The sequence below is a fragment of the Malurus melanocephalus genome, unplaced genomic scaffold (genome assembly GCF_030028575.1).
Source record: "Malurus melanocephalus ecotype Western Australia unplaced genomic scaffold, MMel_1.1 scaffold_17, whole genome shotgun sequence".
NCBI lineage: Eukaryota > Metazoa > Chordata > Aves > Passeriformes > Maluridae > Malurus > Malurus melanocephalus.
The window spans coordinates 4,289,127-4,306,929 of NW_026623249.1; positions in this window are offsets into that span (position 1 = coordinate 4,289,127).

A 17,803-nucleotide genomic window follows, 5' to 3' on the forward strand; every position below is an offset into this window, starting at 1 on the left:
AGAGCCTCTGGGGTGGTGGGGTGCCCTCCTGCAGCCCCTCGTCGAGGGGATACTCAGGGAAGAGAACAGSAGTTCCAGTCCTCTGTGAACATCAGAGCATCCTCCAAGGAGACCTGTCCCCCCAGAGGAGGGCGRGACTGCAGGATGAGTGAAGTGGGACACTACTGGGACACCCCTAGAAAGTCATCCTCCACAGAGCCACGATGATTTTCAGCCAGGCTGGCCCCGTGTTTATACTTCGAAGTTTAGAATCTCTGGGTGATGTGCACCCACTGCTCTGGTCTCTGGCTGGTGCCAGCCATAAAGGTTATTTATTCATCGTCACTGGCGGYTTCTCTTCCCAGAGGGGCACGATTTGCTTTTCCTGCTCTGGGGCCATTGCGGCAACAGCAGGGTGGGGCAAACCGAGGGGCCATCGGGCCCCTTGCCCATCACTAACATGTTGTGCGGCCTCTAACAAGGGTGGAAGGGGTGAGGGGCAGTGACATATGGGAGCTGTGGCTGCAGCCTCATCGTCTCCAGACAGACCTAAATCCTGTACCAGGGAAGGTCAACAAATCTGGCATCTCCAACTGTGTTCTTGGGCATATATTCCCTCCATGCTCCATGAGAGAGAAGATGAATAATGCCTCGTCCTGTTTGCCCTGTTGGTGCTCTAGCCTGGGGGATGTGGCTGCCATTGGACTGCACAATGCTGGCATAGGAGACCCCAGCCCCCAGGCAAGTGGTGATACAGAAAGACATTGTAAGGATGGACGTGGGATTAAGCAGGTCAGGCAGGCTCAGCACTCTCTGACAGGTGCCTCCTTCGGCCAACACTTGAAGTCCCTTGGATGAGCTTGTCCTCAAGACCCATGCCTTGCCTGCCATACCAGAGGTGGCAGACTGAGGGTCTCACATGGGATGAAACACTCCAACATCATTTTGCCTGTGCATCATGGCAATCCAAGATTTCAGGCTGGAGCTTTGCGCAAACAGCTTTCCACCGCAGCAAGGGTGAAACACTGGTGTCTTTTGCTGGGGGATGGATTTAGAGGATAAAATACCCATTCCCCAGTCACCAAGCCTGAGTCCTGCAGGACCCTGGTCGCTTCCCATCTGGAGTCTGGCAACAGTCAAAGACATTGAAAACATGGATAAGAAGAGCAGCTGGAGCCCGGGACATGTCCGATCGGCCCCCAGTGCCTCAGCCTAATAGAGATCTATTAGGTAAGATAGCTTGGAACCTCCAGAGCTTCCTGAAAGAGATAAAAAGCTAGTGAGGCGGAAGAAAACTGCTGTCTCCAAAAGCCACAGTTGCCCTGCATCTCGGAGGGCTCTCTGATGAAAGGCCTATTCGTCTGGAAGTTGCAGACATGGGGGTCGTTACCACTAATAGCCGACAGCAGTATCGGCCTTGAGAGAAGCTGCGCAAGCAAAGTTTGCTGCTGCCCAGGTAATGCCAGCAATCGTTTCCCAGGCACCGGGTGATTGCTCCCGACGTGTGTGTGGCAGAGTCGCCCCGGGGGCTCGGAGAGTTTAACAGACTGTTAACAGGCAGAGCGAAAAACTGGCCAAAATCGGGGAGTTTGCTGAAAAATGGTTGCCTGGCGTGACCTGGGAGAAAGGGAACGGTTTTAAGGCGGGGGGGGGGGGGGGGGGAGCGTTAGGAATGGATGTTTACTGAGTGTGAAGCAGCCGATTTAAAGGGTCTCTGGAAGCGAGGAGGGAGGAAAAGCCGCTTGCAGGCGTTAGCTGCGTGCATCAGCCCAGAAGGAAACCAAACCCAAGGGCATGGTGTAGAGGAGCACCCGCCCGGCACGTCCCCGGCGCGCAGGGCCGGCCGGGGCTGGCTCCGTGCAGTGCTGGCACCAGGGGCTGCAGCCCGCAGCCCCGCTGAGCCGTCAGCTCATCTTTGTCAAATAAGTGACCCAGCCACTAGCTGCATCCCCAAAGGGAGGGGTTGTGAGAGGGAAATCCTGTAGCCTGGTACCTACGCTCTCACCAGCCCTGGGAAGCAGCGGCAGGACCCGCAGGAAAATTCAGGTCAGCAGGGACCTCCGGAGAAAAAGCAAAGGACGTTCTTGCAACATCCGCGGGCACTTCTAGGGATGGGGATTTGGGATAAGAGTTCCGTTAGGCTTTGGCCACCAGCCCCGGAGGATGTCACGGAAATATTCCCTGTAGTGACAATGCCACCCGGACTGCAGAAGGGTGTCTCTCTGCGCCTGAAGAAATAGGATATACGGGCGGTTCAACACCGAGAGGGGAGGAATACGCTGAGTGCTGACACTGTAAACAGATTGTTTCTGGCAGGGCATGGTGATCTGGAGAAGATCCTCTCTGTCACAGCCAGAGAGCCCGACAGACCCAGATTTCTTCTGATCATGGAGGTGCAAGCCTAGCAGAGCTGCCAGGCTCTTACCCAAGGAGGAGGGAGCTGTCACCATCACCAAGGTGCAGTAAAGCCCTGGAAGCCTCCCTGCATGTGAGAGGCTTTGGGGTGCCATCAGCTCCTGAGGAAAGCCAGCAGTAGGTGTTTGGAGCCCCAAAGCTACCCAGCCAGGTTCCCCTGCCCCTACCTGGGGAATCAGAGACACTTTCTCCCAAAACAGTGATATTTTACCATGCAGGACTGAGCTGGACTCCAGGCCAAGGGTGAATGAGGGAAAGGGTGATGCTGTGGGGTGGTTGCCCCATGTCGAAGGGCTGTGCTASGATAGGAGGGCTCCAGCACCTCATGCTTGTGTGTTGAGGAGTGCTGCCAGAGTGGGTTTTGCTGCTTGCAAATCAGCAGTTAACAGCCGACATCAGCCAGAAARAGCTGAAAGCAAGGAAGGCTGTCAGGAAGAGCTTTCAGCATGCGTTGAGACACTGTACCCTTCCTGGAAGCAGAGGAGAGGCAGAGCTCCTGCCACCATGCCTGGGGGTACATGGGGCATTGGCATCCCCCAGCACCTCCCACCATCCCCCAGGATACACCAGAGAAACCTGCTCCCCTCTGAAACTTCAGCTTCTGAAGCTGGTTCTGTTCCAGCCAGGGCTAGAAGCAGGGAAAAGTCTCCCCTTGCATTTGTCTCTGTGAGGGAAATTTCTTTGGCCATCAGCATCCTGTTGGGAAGTTCTGAGTTTTCTCAGACCCATTTTCTAGGACTGGGATAAGGAATCCTTGGGGTTGAGTGCTGGGCTAATGAGCAATAAGATGCTGCCCCCCTCCTCACATTATCATAGGCTCAATGGATTAGGGAAAGCAAAGGTCTTGGGCTGCTGGTGTTGCAAAACTAAAGCAGGGGAAGGCATAGAAATGAGGTGGCTGAGCCCGGAGCAGCCACTATCCACACTATTTCCAGCCCATTGTGCACCAGGGTTTTATTCTCCTGCCTGAGCCTGATGCTCTGGCTGTAAAATGGCTTTAAAAGAACAACTGTGCCTCATAACAGCTTATAGAGAACACAGAAGCATATGTGCTTTACCATTACCATCATAATTGCAAACATTCAAAAGTTGAGATTTGRAAGCTTCCAGCTCCCTAAAGGCGGCTGGATTCGAATCCAAATGACATCCAGAGGAATCAGGAGAAAATCAGCTCAAAGCAAGGGCTTATTTTTAATTTATGCTGCAGAATGGGCAAGCAGGATCTGGGCTGGAAGCCCGAGCTCCCTCAGCTGCCACTGTTACAGGGGACCCGTGCGCACCCACCCCCCCACCCCCCTACAGTGCAAAGGTCACAAGCATCAGCTGTGACCCCCAGGCTGTCTGCATATAGGCTTTGCATTTAGGATTAAACTCGGAGACAGTGCTGGTAAATGCTCCCCCTTTGCAGGCACTTGGTGCCCATCAGCTTGCTGGCCCAGGGCTTTTGCTGGTGCAGTTTGGAGGTTGTGTTGGGGATGGCTGGAGAGTCTTTGCAGCCCCGTTTACACTCATCTGAACTTCAGGGCAGTCGGTGGGATGTTGGACCCAAAACTCCTCAAAGGTGCTTGCAGGCAGAGCAGGAGCACCGCAGCTTCAAACCTCCCTTCTACACTGGGCTTGTGTGGCAGGTCCCTGCTGCTATCCTGGGTGGAGCCTGAGTATCTTCTATTTTCCTGTTTAAAATAAGTTTCTACCAGTATTTCAAGCAATAAAAGGCCATATAAACACCTGGAAGCAGCAATGCACAGCTAGGTTACTCAGCAGTGCAGTGGCATCTCTGGCTACACTCCCTCTCTCCTGACCACTCTCACCCCGACCATCCCTCATGYAACGCACCGATTCAAAGCACAATCATTTAGGGCAAAACACACCCAAACAGAGAAAGGATGAGAGCAGCCATCGCCATGCAGGGCATCCCTAAGGCTGGGGAAAACAGCTGTGTGTGAAGGGGCGTCTGCTGCACAGAGGCTGGGAGGCAGCGGGGCCAGCCCTGGGCTGCTTTAGCCAACTGTGGAGCAATAAAAACCAGACCGTGGCAGCAAAAGGGACCCAGTGCTTCCCCTCCCGTGCTCGAGGACCTGAGATGGTGCTGGTGGCAGTGAGCTGTTGSTGTTTGCTGGGTTGGGGGTTTTAGGGCACCTGTTCCGGCGGCCGAGGCAGGGTCTGCAGGGGGAGGCCATATGGCCGGGAGCAGCGTGCTGCGTGCTGTCCCGGCGTCAGACCGGCAGCAGCGGGCAGAGCCTCTCCTCGGGAAGGGCAGCCGTGCCAAGCACAGGCTCTGGCACAGGTGCCGGCGGGCTGCCAGGTACACTCAGGTGCTGCGGGCGGCTCGGAGCCTGCAGGGCAGCATGGCATGGCCAGCAGGGCAGGATGCCTCCGTGCAAACCAGCTGTCCCTCCTCATCCCCTGGAACTGGGAGACCTGAGGGGCTCATGACCCCCACACAGCACAAGTTTGGGCTAGGTGGAGGTGACTATGTGTGTGGTTGTAGCAGGGTGTAAATGTTGATGAAATCTTTTCTTCTGTAAGACCAACATTTCCACAGGGAAACAGAGGATGGCTAGTGGAACATTGGCAGCAGAAGCACATCTACTCCTCCTCTGCCCGCTCTTCCCTGTGCTCTTCTGYGGGACAGGCTCTTCCAGCAGAGACTCGGAGGGGCTCAGCAAACTCCTCCTCTTGTGATAATCCTTTGGCAGCAAAAGGTCACTCCAGTGGACTCCTGCTCTTTCTTGAGATGCTAAGGAGTGAAAAACAATCAGGGATCTGTCCTGAGAAAGAGGAGCTTCAGGCAGACATTGGGGAAGGCTTGTAAGCAGAACAGGGCAGGAAAGATCCTTAATTAAAACCAGGAAATGGCACAGAAGGCTCAGAGTATCAGTTTTGCTTTTCCAATGGAAGAGAACAAGGGTGAGCAAGAAAGTAAAGAAAATAAGAGGTGTGGATGTCCAATCCCCAGCATCATCTCTGCACAGAGTGGCATGCTGCCTTTCCACAGGCACTGCTATGTGCCAAGCTGCCTCTTTCCCTCTCTAGCAGCAAACTGCAGGCTCTCTGCCCTTGGCTTCCCAAGAATGGTCCCTGGATGGATGTGCTTGTCCTTTGATGTCTCTTTTCCCCAGATTACAGAGGAAGGAGAGGGCTTTGCTATCAGAGGGCTGGCTGTGAGCAGAGCTCCCTTGCCAGTTGGGAGCCTGTGGGCTTTTGAGCCAGCTTCATTTTGGCATGATCCGTCTTTGCCAGTGAGACCTGCTGAAGATGGCCCAATCCTATTAGTGGCAGGGATTTGCTTCAGGTCTCCTACCATTACCCTGATGATATTTTTTATGCAATAAGCCTCTGTMTTTTGGGAGAGACTAAAAATCAAGCGTGCCGCTTTCCCCACATAGGAACTGTCCCCGTGCCACGCCGGCAGCAGCCTCGCTGCAGCAATCAGGAGTCACCTTGGTGCTCCTACCAGACATGTCATTTTCCTTCTGCCTCCCAAATCCAGCCCAAGGACAGGACAAATGCCACCAGCAGCAGGGTTTTAGGTGAAACAAGTCCTGTGTTTTCCACACAGGAAGAGCAAATTAGTGAATGGCTTTGAGACTAACAGGACAGCTGGTGGGTGCACCTACCACAGTAGAACAAGGGACCAGGGCACACTGAAAACTCCTATGACCAGGGATGCAAGAGGATCTGTGGCAAATCTTGGGGAAAAGAAGYGAAAAGGAAAAATGCGAGATACTGGCTCCCAACAAATAATTTCTGAAGGTCTGTGTGAGGTTTGCAAAATGCTGAGGCTGGATGGAGGGGTTTAGTGTCTACCTGCAGCTCCACAAAGGACAGGGTAAAAGGGATAATATACAGTGGGGGGAATAGGACTAAATTAAACAGAACAGGAGAAAAACTGAAAATCCAGACAGTAGATGTATGTGGCTATAGAGGACTCAGACTGGAGCAAGAGAAACATCATTAAAAACRTGCCAAAAGCAGCAGAGAGGGATCAGGGTGGGGGATATGACAGGTCTGCTCTGATTATTGCAGCTGTCTGAGTGTGGCAGCAGGGTGCAGATGRAGGGGACTGTGAAAACGTCTGTGAGTTGGTTGGTACCGGGCAGGGAAGGTGTGTGGCTGAGTGAGGAGAGCTGTGTTCGAGCCTCCCAGGTACTAATCTTCACTCATCACTCATCACTCTTCTTGGAGGACCAGTTCATAGTCTCATAGTTGTGGCAGACACAGATGTCCCTGATGTCCTCCAAACAGAGATCTCACTGTTAGACATTCATCCTGTCACAAGAGGCCCTGGACATGGGGTGTGGTTGCCTTCTGGTGCTGCCCTTGGTCTCGTCATTTGCTTTATTCCTCTCATGCTYTGTTTCAGGATGTGCCATCAGCCATTTGCAGGCAGAGAATGATGATGGCCCTGCCCTGGCTGCAGATGGGTTGTGGCTGTTGGAGCAAAGTGGGTAAATTCAGGGCTGTGGCTGCCCTAATAATTTTTAAAGCTTGCCAATACTTGTAACAACCAGCGGAGGCAATTGCAAATATGAGGAGAAAAATAACCTCCTGGCATCCACCAACACTGGGCTTCCCCTCTACCAATAGCAGCATGGAGAGCCCAGCAACCTTGGGCCTGGTCTGAATTAAGTGCAAAATCTCCCACCCACCATCTTTTTTTAAGGATGGAGCAGCTGGCAGGCATGGGGTAGATGGCCCTGGCACTGCTGGAAAAGGGGAGCCACATGTTGAACTGGGAGCTGGGAGAAGATCTTGGCCAGAGGGTCCCTTCCCCAGGATCCTGCCTGGGCAGAAACCAAGATGGCGTAGGAAGCTGCTTCCCAGCCTGTCCCAGAGATGCCACATTAGCACAGGCATGTAATTGAGCACAGCATGGCTAGAAGCATCTCCTGATTTCTGCTCCCTTGGCATCTAAGACACTGAGACCAGACCCTGGGCCTCTGATTTGGGAAGCATGAAGGATGCAGCGTGATAAAGGTTTGCAAATGCAGGAACTCTCTTGCCCCAGTTTCTCCCTCTTGAGTGAAGGCTGRATCCCCTATTTCATGGGGAAGACTGGCAGCTCAAGTCTCTCTAGCTAAAGTATTTCCAGCACTTCAGGAGAAGGACAAAAGCCCAGATGCCCCACACTTGCACCATCCTGCAATGTGAAAGTGGTACATAAATCAGAGATACCAAGTGGCTCTTTGGAGGGGCAGGAGATGTTTTAGTATTGATCTCACATTTAGATGTTTAGTTCACATTTCCAGATTGTCCTTCAGCCCTGAATAGGAGCTTGCTGACTGTATGGTGACAGTGCCCACCACCAGCCTGCCCTCATCAGGCAGCAGGATCAGTGGGAGAAGAGGTGACTGGGTTGATGGTAGCAGGGAAATGTCATGCCTTGCTGAGCAACCAAATTGCAAAGACAAAAATGCTCGATCTTAAAAATTAGCAACACCTGAGTGGCCCTGCTGCTGTCTTCCACATCATCGCCAGAGACATTTCCCCGTTGCACCAGCTTTACCTCAGGGGATGGATGCCACTGCAAGCCATGCTGCTCTCACTGCCACACTCATGCCACTTTCCCCTCCCCGACCTGCTGGGCAGGCTCTGTGGCATTAGAAATCAAAGGGGCAGCAATCAGCAGTCAGTTGGTGCTCCAAAAGCCCTGCCAGGTTCCCCACCTACAAAAGTGCCTGTGGGGCTCTGCCTTCATCAGCAAGGTATTGGTTCCTAGTCATCCTTCTCACACTTGAAAAGGTAAAACAAGCRTAGCCTAGAGGCTCAGGAGCCAGAGATGAAATAGGAAGTCCCAAAACTTCACTCTTTTCCTTCTTTTTGTTCTACTTTCACCATCTTTATGGCAGTTTTTGGCTTTTTGCAGGCCTGGCTCCTGCCCTGAGGTGCCTGAGGGTAACACTCTGCCAGGGCCCCTTGAGAGAGCTGCTGGTGTCCTGGGAGGACTTCGCAGACTCCTCCTGCAGCAAAGATGTTTTTCCACTGAAGTGGGAGTGGTGGGCTGCCGGCACCCATCCCACTCCCCCTGTGGTGGGGGTCCCAGTCAGGCTGCCAGCCCCCAGYCTCCATCTGGCTCACAGCAGGGTGTGCATTCCCCTCTGCACAGTGTGCCTGAAGCTGTGGCTCCTCTCCAGGACATCTCCCGATGAGCTGGTCCCCCTCCCTTCGCCTCTTCCCCAGGGCAGCCGAGCCGCGTGGCTCTGTGCAAGCACAGCAGGAGGACAGATCTGAGGAGACAGGAGGAAAACGAACTCCCTTAAATGTGATGGAGGCGACTGCCTGGTTCTGTCAGCCATTGCCCCCTCTGCCCCCCTCCTCCCCGCACCCAGCTTGTCTCCTGCTGTTTTTCTCTCTCTCTGGGTATAAGATGTCACAAGGATTAGGCCCAAATCTCCCTGGGTGCTGCACTCACCCCACGCTTTCTCTTGAGGTCACCTTGGAGTCAAGCGCTGTCCCCTCTAACCCGGGCGTTGGCCACAAAGGCAACTGCTGTGGAAATCTCACCCTTGAAATGCCAGGCGGGAGCAGATGTGAATCTCTGTTGTCGTCCTTTGAGAACAAACCATTTTAAATTGTTTAAATGGTGACCAGCAAGCATTGCTGCTGGAAGATGGATGACTGCAAGTAGAATCACCTGGGCTGCACCAGGGCAGCGGGGCTGGAGCCAGGGGAGTGCTCAGGCAGAGCCCAGGTTTGCTGCAGTTCCCATGGTCATCAAATGCAAATTTGTGAAACATGGTGCTGGCACCATGATCTCAAGGTGTACAAGTGTGTGAGGCAGTGAGCACAGGAAGTCACAGTAGCAAATGTCACTGCCCAGGCAGATCACCATGGTTTTGGGGTCATTGATGTCAAACGATGTGGTCATGTATTACATCTGCTCTGTGACCTTGCTGGCAGCAGATACAAACTTTATGGACTCTCCTAGTGAACTTCATCTCCTTCCCAAATGGCTCAGGAGGGCCATACCCACCCCAAATGCCCCAGAGCCATCCCTGCTACTCTGTATCCATGTGCCWGGGGCGTGTGAGGTGGATGCAGTTTTCTTGCTGCCGCTTTCCCCTGTGCATCCATCCACCCCAATAACTGCCTCTGCCACCATCAGGGCAGCCACCTTTGTCCCTGCTGTCGCGGGTGACAGCTCTTGTCCTGATGTGCAGCAACTCTGCAGGTGGGCTGCCTCACCAYCGGCCTTTAATGAGTTAATTGCAGCTGACACTGCCTGGCCAGGGAGTCCTCTCCTGGGTCTCCAACTGCACTTGGCCAGGATGGAGTATAAGAGGAAGAAGAGTCAGTGCTGCCGGTAAATGTGCTCCAAGACAGACAGCAAGGGAGCAAGGGCTGCTGCATCTTTATTCCCTGTTGACCCATTTAAAGCAAGCACCGGTGACTAAGGGAGCTGGCAGGAGGATAAAAATACCTCCCACATGTTCACTAGGAGGCCAGGGACAGAAATAGGGGTGCCATCACCTCTCTGGTGAGTGGTTGGGGTCATGCAGCATTTTGCAATCCCAAAAGTGGAGTCCCCTRTGTCTCTCACAGCAAACACAACCGCAATGGGGTCTCCTTTGCTCAGAGCTTCCTGTCACACAGCATYCCAAGAGTGAGCTCCCTTGCAACCTCCCTTTCTTTCCTTTGGGCTGAAGCAATCAGAAAAAACAAAGAAACAAAACAACAAGAACAACAAAAAAACCCAGAGGCTCTCCCTTACTTCCAGCAAAAGGACATAAACATCACACAAGGAAATCTTCCCTGCAAACCTCAGTCGTSCAGGTCACTGCACTGCTGCCGAAACATCTGTGTCACTGCACTGCTCATCCTGTTGGGGTCATATCCCTGTGGTGCTATGTCCCACTGCAGTCAGAGAGATCCTGGAATTCTCCTCACCTCCCTGCCCTGAGCTGCTCCGTACACTGCATTGCCATCTCATGGGAAAACACGATTTTCTGGGTTGGCAGCAGGGATCTGGTGCTGCCTTCCTGGCCCCTCTACCTGGAAGATTTTGCACTTGGAATGGGCTCAGCACACAGTTGCTTTGCTAGCAGGATGCTAGAGACCAGCAACCACAGTAGGTACCTGGTATTTTATTTGGTCTTCTTCAGGTCACACAGCTGCCTGCTGCTTTATTAAACCTTGAAATACATCTTTGGCAGGCAGAAAAATATTGAATGAATCTGGTTTCTTAGCAATCCTAAAGGTCTTAAAGAAGGTACCCCATCCACCTGACTGCTACTAACAGCTCAGGGAGGAAGAAGAACCTGTGTAGGAGAGTRTTGTGGCCAGGCTCACAGAGGGCACCAGGTCTCCTCACATGGGATAGCACAGAGAGGTTTCACAGGGAGGCATCAGCCACTTTCCCTACCTGGTGGGTGTAAAGCCCACTGGCCAGGCATGGGGACAAGGGCATGATTATGGAGATCTGTGGGTTCAAAGAGAAGGCACTTGTGGGATTTGCTAATAATTTGTTCATAAAAAGATGGGGGCTTGGAGTGAGTTTCAGCAAGGAGCTGACAAGCTCTGGGTCTCTCCCTCTTCACTCATTCCAAACTCCCTGTCAGAGATGGAGAAGGTTTGCAAAGCAGCAAGCAAACATGCCTCTCTTGCCTATGGCTTTCATGGTCTGATATATCCTCAAAATCTGGGTGAGCATTAGCAGGAGACTGAATGTTGAGGCAGAGGTTTATGGGCACCAGCCAGTTGCACAGCATGCTGAGTGGGCAGCACCAGAACCCAAACACTGCTGTCCCTGAAGGACTTTCTGGCTCRATATATCTACCCAGATATATAAGTAGACTGTGCAGGGCAATGCCCTAATGGTAGTGAGGGTGTAAATTGGTCTCCTGGAGAGTTAGAGTCATTGGGAGAAGCTGTATATGCTGAAATAAGCAGTCTTGCTTACTAAATCTGTAATTCCAGCTCTGGCTATATTTTCATCTTTCTAATAATATGTGCAAATATAGTAAGGATGAATCACAGGCTGCAGGCTTCAGGGTTTTTTTCCCATCCTTTCTCTGCAAATCCATCATGTGGGGGAGAGGGGCTGACGGAGAAAAGGAGCTCAGACCCAGGGGAGATCCTGTCCCATCCAAGCCTAAATCCATCCCCTCGCACCTCTGCATGCTGTCAATCCCAGCCAGGAGCAAGCGGTCCCTCCCACTCTGATTGCCTCCACCATTTCTTCCCTGCAGTGTAACATTCCTGTCCAGGAACATTTCTTTCCTGGGAYGCTCCTGAACCATTCTCAAACCAGTGGACCTGTCCCATCCCTGTCTGCATCCCAGGGCTTGTACATCCCCACATCTGGATTTGCCTGCTGGGAATTTCTTGCTTTGTTGCAAGGACCTTTTGCAAATGTTAATGCTTTCCTTGCGCTGGAGAGCTCTTCGGCTGATCTGCCAGAACACATTTCACACGCTTCTCCTAAAATTATGCCCTTTGCTTTTCCTAGCATTCAAGCTGAAGCAGAGCCCGGTGTGCCAGCGGCATGCAAGGAGAGCAGCGAGTTGGCCGTGCCCGGCTGCGGGGGCAGCRGAGCGAGGGGTTAAGCGCTGCCCAAGTGAGCGTTTGCCGCATACAGGCTCCTGGGCAGAGGGGGACAGCAGGGGTCTGCATGGACCCGCCCTCTTTCTTGGGCTTCATGAGTGGAAGCTGGATCACAGAAAGCCTTGAAGCAAGACAGGCTTCAACACTGTCCCTGTGACAGTGCACATAAACCTGAGTTCAAAGTACGTCACAATTTAGGCACGAGCATTTTAGCTGCGGATGGCTCTGGATTTTGGCTGAAAGCAAGGCATGAGCTGAAGATAAGCTCCTCTTAACTCTTCCCAGGCCAGCAGTTCCCCCACAGTTTCTCTCTACTGGAGCCCACCCMTGCTGGGCCGTACACGCTCCCTGCATAGTGTTTAACCATCTTCTGTGTTTCCACTGCCACTCTCTGGGCCAGGAGCAGGAAAACTGCACATGCCCCAGCAGGTCCCTGTGGCTGAGGGAGCAGAGGGGACTGGCCATGATGTGAGAAGCAGCAGGTGGAGAGGTCAAGGGGGTCTCTCCTGAGCATGGGATCAGTGCTCAGATGGCTGCAGGGGACACTTATTGTCACAGGGAGGTGATGTTTAGGGGGCTTTTTCACTGCTGCTCCCGTGGCCATTTAGTTCAGAACTGGAACAGGGCTCAGGTGGGCCGGGGAGTGCTGGGGCAAAGGGTTCTCAGCAGCCCTCTGGCATAATCTGCCCCTGCAGATGGACATCCTTCTACACGCCCTGCATCCTCCCAGTCCCCTCTATCTTCTTCATCACTGCATCTACTGCGTTCCCCTGTGAGCTCTGCATCCCTCACTGACCACATCCCCCAGATGCCTCTGCATCCCTCTGCACCTCAAATACTCCTGCATTCTTTCACCCCCTGCATGTCACCAGTTTCTGTAACTTCCCACATCCCCCACATCCCCTGCATCACCTCATTTTGCCACCCCAGAACACATGCAGCTTACAGGGAGCTTACAATTACTCTGCAGCCACCCTTAACTGTAAATGAGGACATTTAGTGTTTATCCTTCACCAGTAGGGTTCCCCCCAAACATCCCTGCTGGAAATGCCATGAGGGCACCCAGATTCTGTCCTGCAACTGGCCCTCCCCCAGCCAGTGCCGGCTGTAAACAGTTAGTCATGACTATCATCTCCCTGGCTGGAGCTACTTAAGTGCATCTTAAATGACTCACTGGGGAATTTTTATTATATTTTTTAATAACTCACAGTGTCACTACAGGGCATGAAGTTTGCTTCGCTGAGTTTGTTTTCCTATTCCCTTGAAGAGATAAATAATTGAGGAGCTGAATAGCAAATCAGAAACTCAGAGAGACCACTCCTGGGAATACACTGGGAAATGTGTCACCCCAGCAACATTTATAGATTTAATTTTGTTATTAGTGGTGAGGGACAGGAAGAAAGACAAAAGGGAATTTGTCAGGAGGATATTAAGGGGGTGGGAGGGGCTGTGGCTATGGCTCTGAGGGGGTCTTGGGAGGGAGTTAATGGGTGTCTTCTTCCCCCTCATCCTAATCCATGGCTCCAGTTCTTTCTGATTGTCCACGATGGGATTGTCCAGTGTCAAAATGATGCTCCCTCTCATTTGGAGCTTTTATCAGTTGACGCTGCAAATAAGCTAGGACCACCCTCAAGGGAGGGCAGTGATGGCCATGAAGGGCCAGCAAAGGTGACCAGTTGCAGCCATCTTTCTTGTGCTCGTTTTTCTCCAGGGAAGGAGACTGCATCCTCTCTGCAGGTGTTGAGGTCCTTGCCACAGAATCACAGAATCAATTGGGTTCTAACCCCACTTTGTCAACCAGACCATGGCACTGAGTCCCACGTCCAGTCTTTTCTCAAATACTTCCAGGGATGGTGACTCCATCACCTCCACAGGCAGCCCATTCCAATGCCCAATCACACTTCCTATGAAGAAATTCTTCCTAATGCCCAACCTAAATATCCTCTGGCGAAGCTTAAGACTGCGTCCTGTTGTCTTGTCACTGGTTGCCTGAGAGAAGTGAATGACCCCCACTGGGCTACAGCCTCCTTTCAGGGAGCTGTAGAGAATGATCAGATCACCCCTGAGCATCCTCCTCTCTGGCTAAACACCCCCAGCTCCCTCAACTGCTCCTCACAGGACTTGTGCTTCAGACCCTTCACCAGCTTCATTGCTTTTCTCTGGACACTTTCCAGCATCTCACTGTCCTTTCTAAACTAAGGGGCCCAGAACTGGACACAGGACTCAAGCTGTGGCATAACCAATGCCTAGTACAGGTGAAGAATCACTTCCCTGGTGGGTACACTATTCCTGATACAGGCCAGGATTCCACTGGCCTTCTTGGCCACCTGGGCACATGCTGGCTCACGTTCAACCAGCTGTCAATCAATATCCCCAGGTCCCTTTCTGTCTGGCTGCTATCCAGCCACGCTATTCCCACCCTGTAGCACTGCAGGGGATTGTTGTGGCCAAAGTTCAGGACCCAGCACTTCATCTTGTTAAACCTCATATTGTTGGATTCAGCCCCTCTATCCAGCCTGTTCCGGTCCCTCTGCAGAGTCCTCCTACTCTCCAGCACATCAACACTCCCCTCCAACTTAATATCATTTGCAAATTTGCTAATGGTAAACTGTTGGACCTCAGAGGGGTTTGCAAATGCAAACCTTTTAGTAAAGGAAAACTGCATTAATTTTTTTTAATTATCCAAAAACTTTTGCAGTGCTGCATTTAAATCACCAGCTTTAAAATTAYCCTCACTTCACAAAAAATTAGCAGCCTTACCAAATATTATTATTGTCACAGAATAAGAATGGCAATTATTTTTGGCGGAGGAGGAAGATGATCTTTTTTATGTCACCCCCACTGTAAACCCCTATTTAAATTGCCATCCTGAGCTCAGTCTTGGCTACAGTTTTTGGCTGCAGGTGCCTTCATCCTGGAATTTTGCCACTCCACAAAATGCCGGCACTTCTCAAATCAGGAAGCAACATCTGGGTAGCMGGACCCAGTCAGACTGCAACCCCCRTAGGGAAGGAAATGAGAAAGACATCTGCATCATTGAAACCCTTACAGGACGGGGTGGGGGGGTGGGGGGGAAGATGGGGAAATGTCCTGAAGAATCCCACCTGCTCTTCCCTGCCTGCAGCCTTCCTCTGAACGTGCCTCCCGTGGGTGTCACTCAAACCCCTGTGCTTGCCTATTGATCCAGGCTCAGAACAGCTCCTGTTGGCAGCYATTGAGCTGTGGGCAGCTGACACTGGAGACAGCGGATGAAGGATATGGGGCTCTGTCCCCATAGCACCCCACTACTGGTRACCTGCTCCCTCTGCACGCTTCTGGCTGCACCCTGGGCTCTCGTCACAGCCCCATGCTCAGAAAATGAGGGGAGAAAGAGGATAACACATAAAGCACGGGAGAGAGGGGAGGATGCAATGCAGCTTGGAGCAGGGCAGGCTGTGCCATGTGCTCTAGYTCTGGCACCAGCCACCTTGCTGCCCAGATGATCCTTTTGGTGTGTCCAAAAGTGGACCCTTACTTCTGGGGGTCTTCCACATCCCATGTCCACTTCCACAGCTCACTGGGAAAGCCAACTTCCTAGCAGGAAGAGAGCCCTGCATTCCTTGGAGGTGCCCCTGGGAGGTGGGGGGGATCAATCCCTGTCACAGCAGCACCTCAAAAGGAGTGCAGAGGCTCTCCCAGCACAATCTGCCTGTCACCACCGATCACTTCAGGTGTCACATGAGGTTTGTGTCACTCGGTGAGCTTCTACGTGCCTCGCTAGCTGTGACCAGGATGAAGAATGTGTTTTAAATGACCTCACTTGCTGTGGGAGAGGGAGAAGGTACCCCCCACAAAGCCCAGAGGATGTGTAGGTTTGCCCTATGCCCACCTTGGGGCCTTTTCTTGGAGCATCCCCTGAACAGGGCCAGCTCAGCAACAGATGCCATAGCACAGGGCTGAGTATACTCCATGAGGCTGAGTGGCCCCCGTACCTAGTGTATCCCTGCCCCTGCATCCCCGGGGTGCTATGGGGGACAAAGGCCTCAGCACCTTGAGAGSATTTGGGACAGCTGCTAAGGGTCGGGAAGGGGTTTTCCTCACACCCCAATGTACTTTGCCCACTCATATCCACTTGCAGTCTGCCAGGTAGCTCTGGAGGCAGGTGCATCACCCCAGGGCTCAGGAAACGGGCTGTGTGAAAGAGTCTGGAGGGGCTTTTCTGCAGGTGGGGTTTCTCCAGGAAGGTGAAAATGAATGTATCACAGTCCCTGTCCAACTGCTCTGGTCCCCACCAGTTTTGGGTGCTCCCTGGAAATCCCATTGTGATGTCTACACTCCACAATGATGGGGAGAATGCGGGGCTGTCCCTTGGCCAGCTCCTTCTTCCAGAAGAGCTTCTGTCTGCTCACCACAGCCCCATAGGTGGTTTTGGGCTGTTCCCTCACGTTACACCCCAGAGAAACTGCTCACTGATCACAGCCAGCAAAGCGGGGAGCTATGGGGGCGGCCCCAGGGGAGAGCATCAGCCCACAAAAGCAGTAAGGAAACCCCCTCCGTGCCAGGTACCTGGGCAGGAACTGTGCCCCCTCCCACAGCGGCCTCGCACTCTAAAATACTAGAGAAGCTGTGGGTTGTGTGTGTGTGTGTAGCCATTTGTTTGAAAATGACCAATGCAACATCTCAGCATCTCCYTGGAGTGCCTGAGGACCTAAGTGATCCTGACACTAAGCAAAGGAAAAGGAGATTGATCGAAGCTGAGTGGAATTTTTTGTTGTTTTTTTTTTAATCTTTCTTTAAGTGCGAACACCATCTGTCTCCCCCAACTCCGTCAGCGCTTCCAGTCCCGAGGCAGTTTCGCTCTTCCTAATTACTGTCATTAGGCACTGGGTAACAATTAGGGAGGGATGCTGATGAGCAGCATCAGGAAGGCTGTGGTCCCCTGACAGAATTGCACAGGAGCTGGGCCAGCCCCTTCCCTCAAGCCCTGGGCCTTTTCCACCAGGGGAGCTTGGTGAGTAGCACAATATTTCCCTTTTTGGTAGAAACTGACATGGGGACAGAGAGGAGAGGTGCTGGCTGGCAAGTCCGTGTCCTGGAGAGTGCCCAGAGAGGCCTGACACCACTGGGAACGGGCTGCTCAGGGAGCAGGACGATGGTGGAGATGCTCAGTGCAGTTGAAGGATGGAGCAGCAGCTCCATGTGCCTCTGGCTGCGCCACCAGCCCATGCCTGCTCTGCCCACAGGTGTCCAGCTCCAAGTGACCATTTCTCCTGGGCAGCCCAGAAGCCATGGTGATGGGCTGTGTGGTTGGACAGTCAGACCCTTTCATCTGGCACAAGTGGGGCTGGCCRCAAGCCTGCCTGGCTCTCCCTGGTCCCCGCGGCTGCCGTGGGACACTGGCCCTGCCGCGCTGCTCCCTGCAGGCCACTGTGTGGTGTCAGTGCCACCTCGTGGCAGGCGCCCCGGGACTGCTGACCTCTCTCCTCCACSCCCAGCCTCCCATGGGTGTCCCCCAAGGATTGCAGGGTCACCCACGTGTCCCCATGCCACGGCTTGGTACTGGGAAGTGAGTGATGTGAAAGGTCCTGTGGGATGGGACGGGATCCATATCCTGCAAGCAGACGATGGGGTGGCGACACGGCCCCATTCTTGCAGAAGAGGCGGAATCAGGCTGTACACAGGGACAGATGGACCCTGTTGAATGTTGGCCATCGGGGCATTACTTCAGGTATGGGATGAAATGGTGCCCACTTGCCCTGCCTGCCCAAGCTTCTGTCAAGGCCCAGCACCCACAGAAAGCCCACGGAGGGGCAAGCTGGGTCTGCMGGGGTCAGGGGGTGCTTTAGGTCGGTGTAGTTGAGTCTGTGGGTAAACTGTCAGGAGA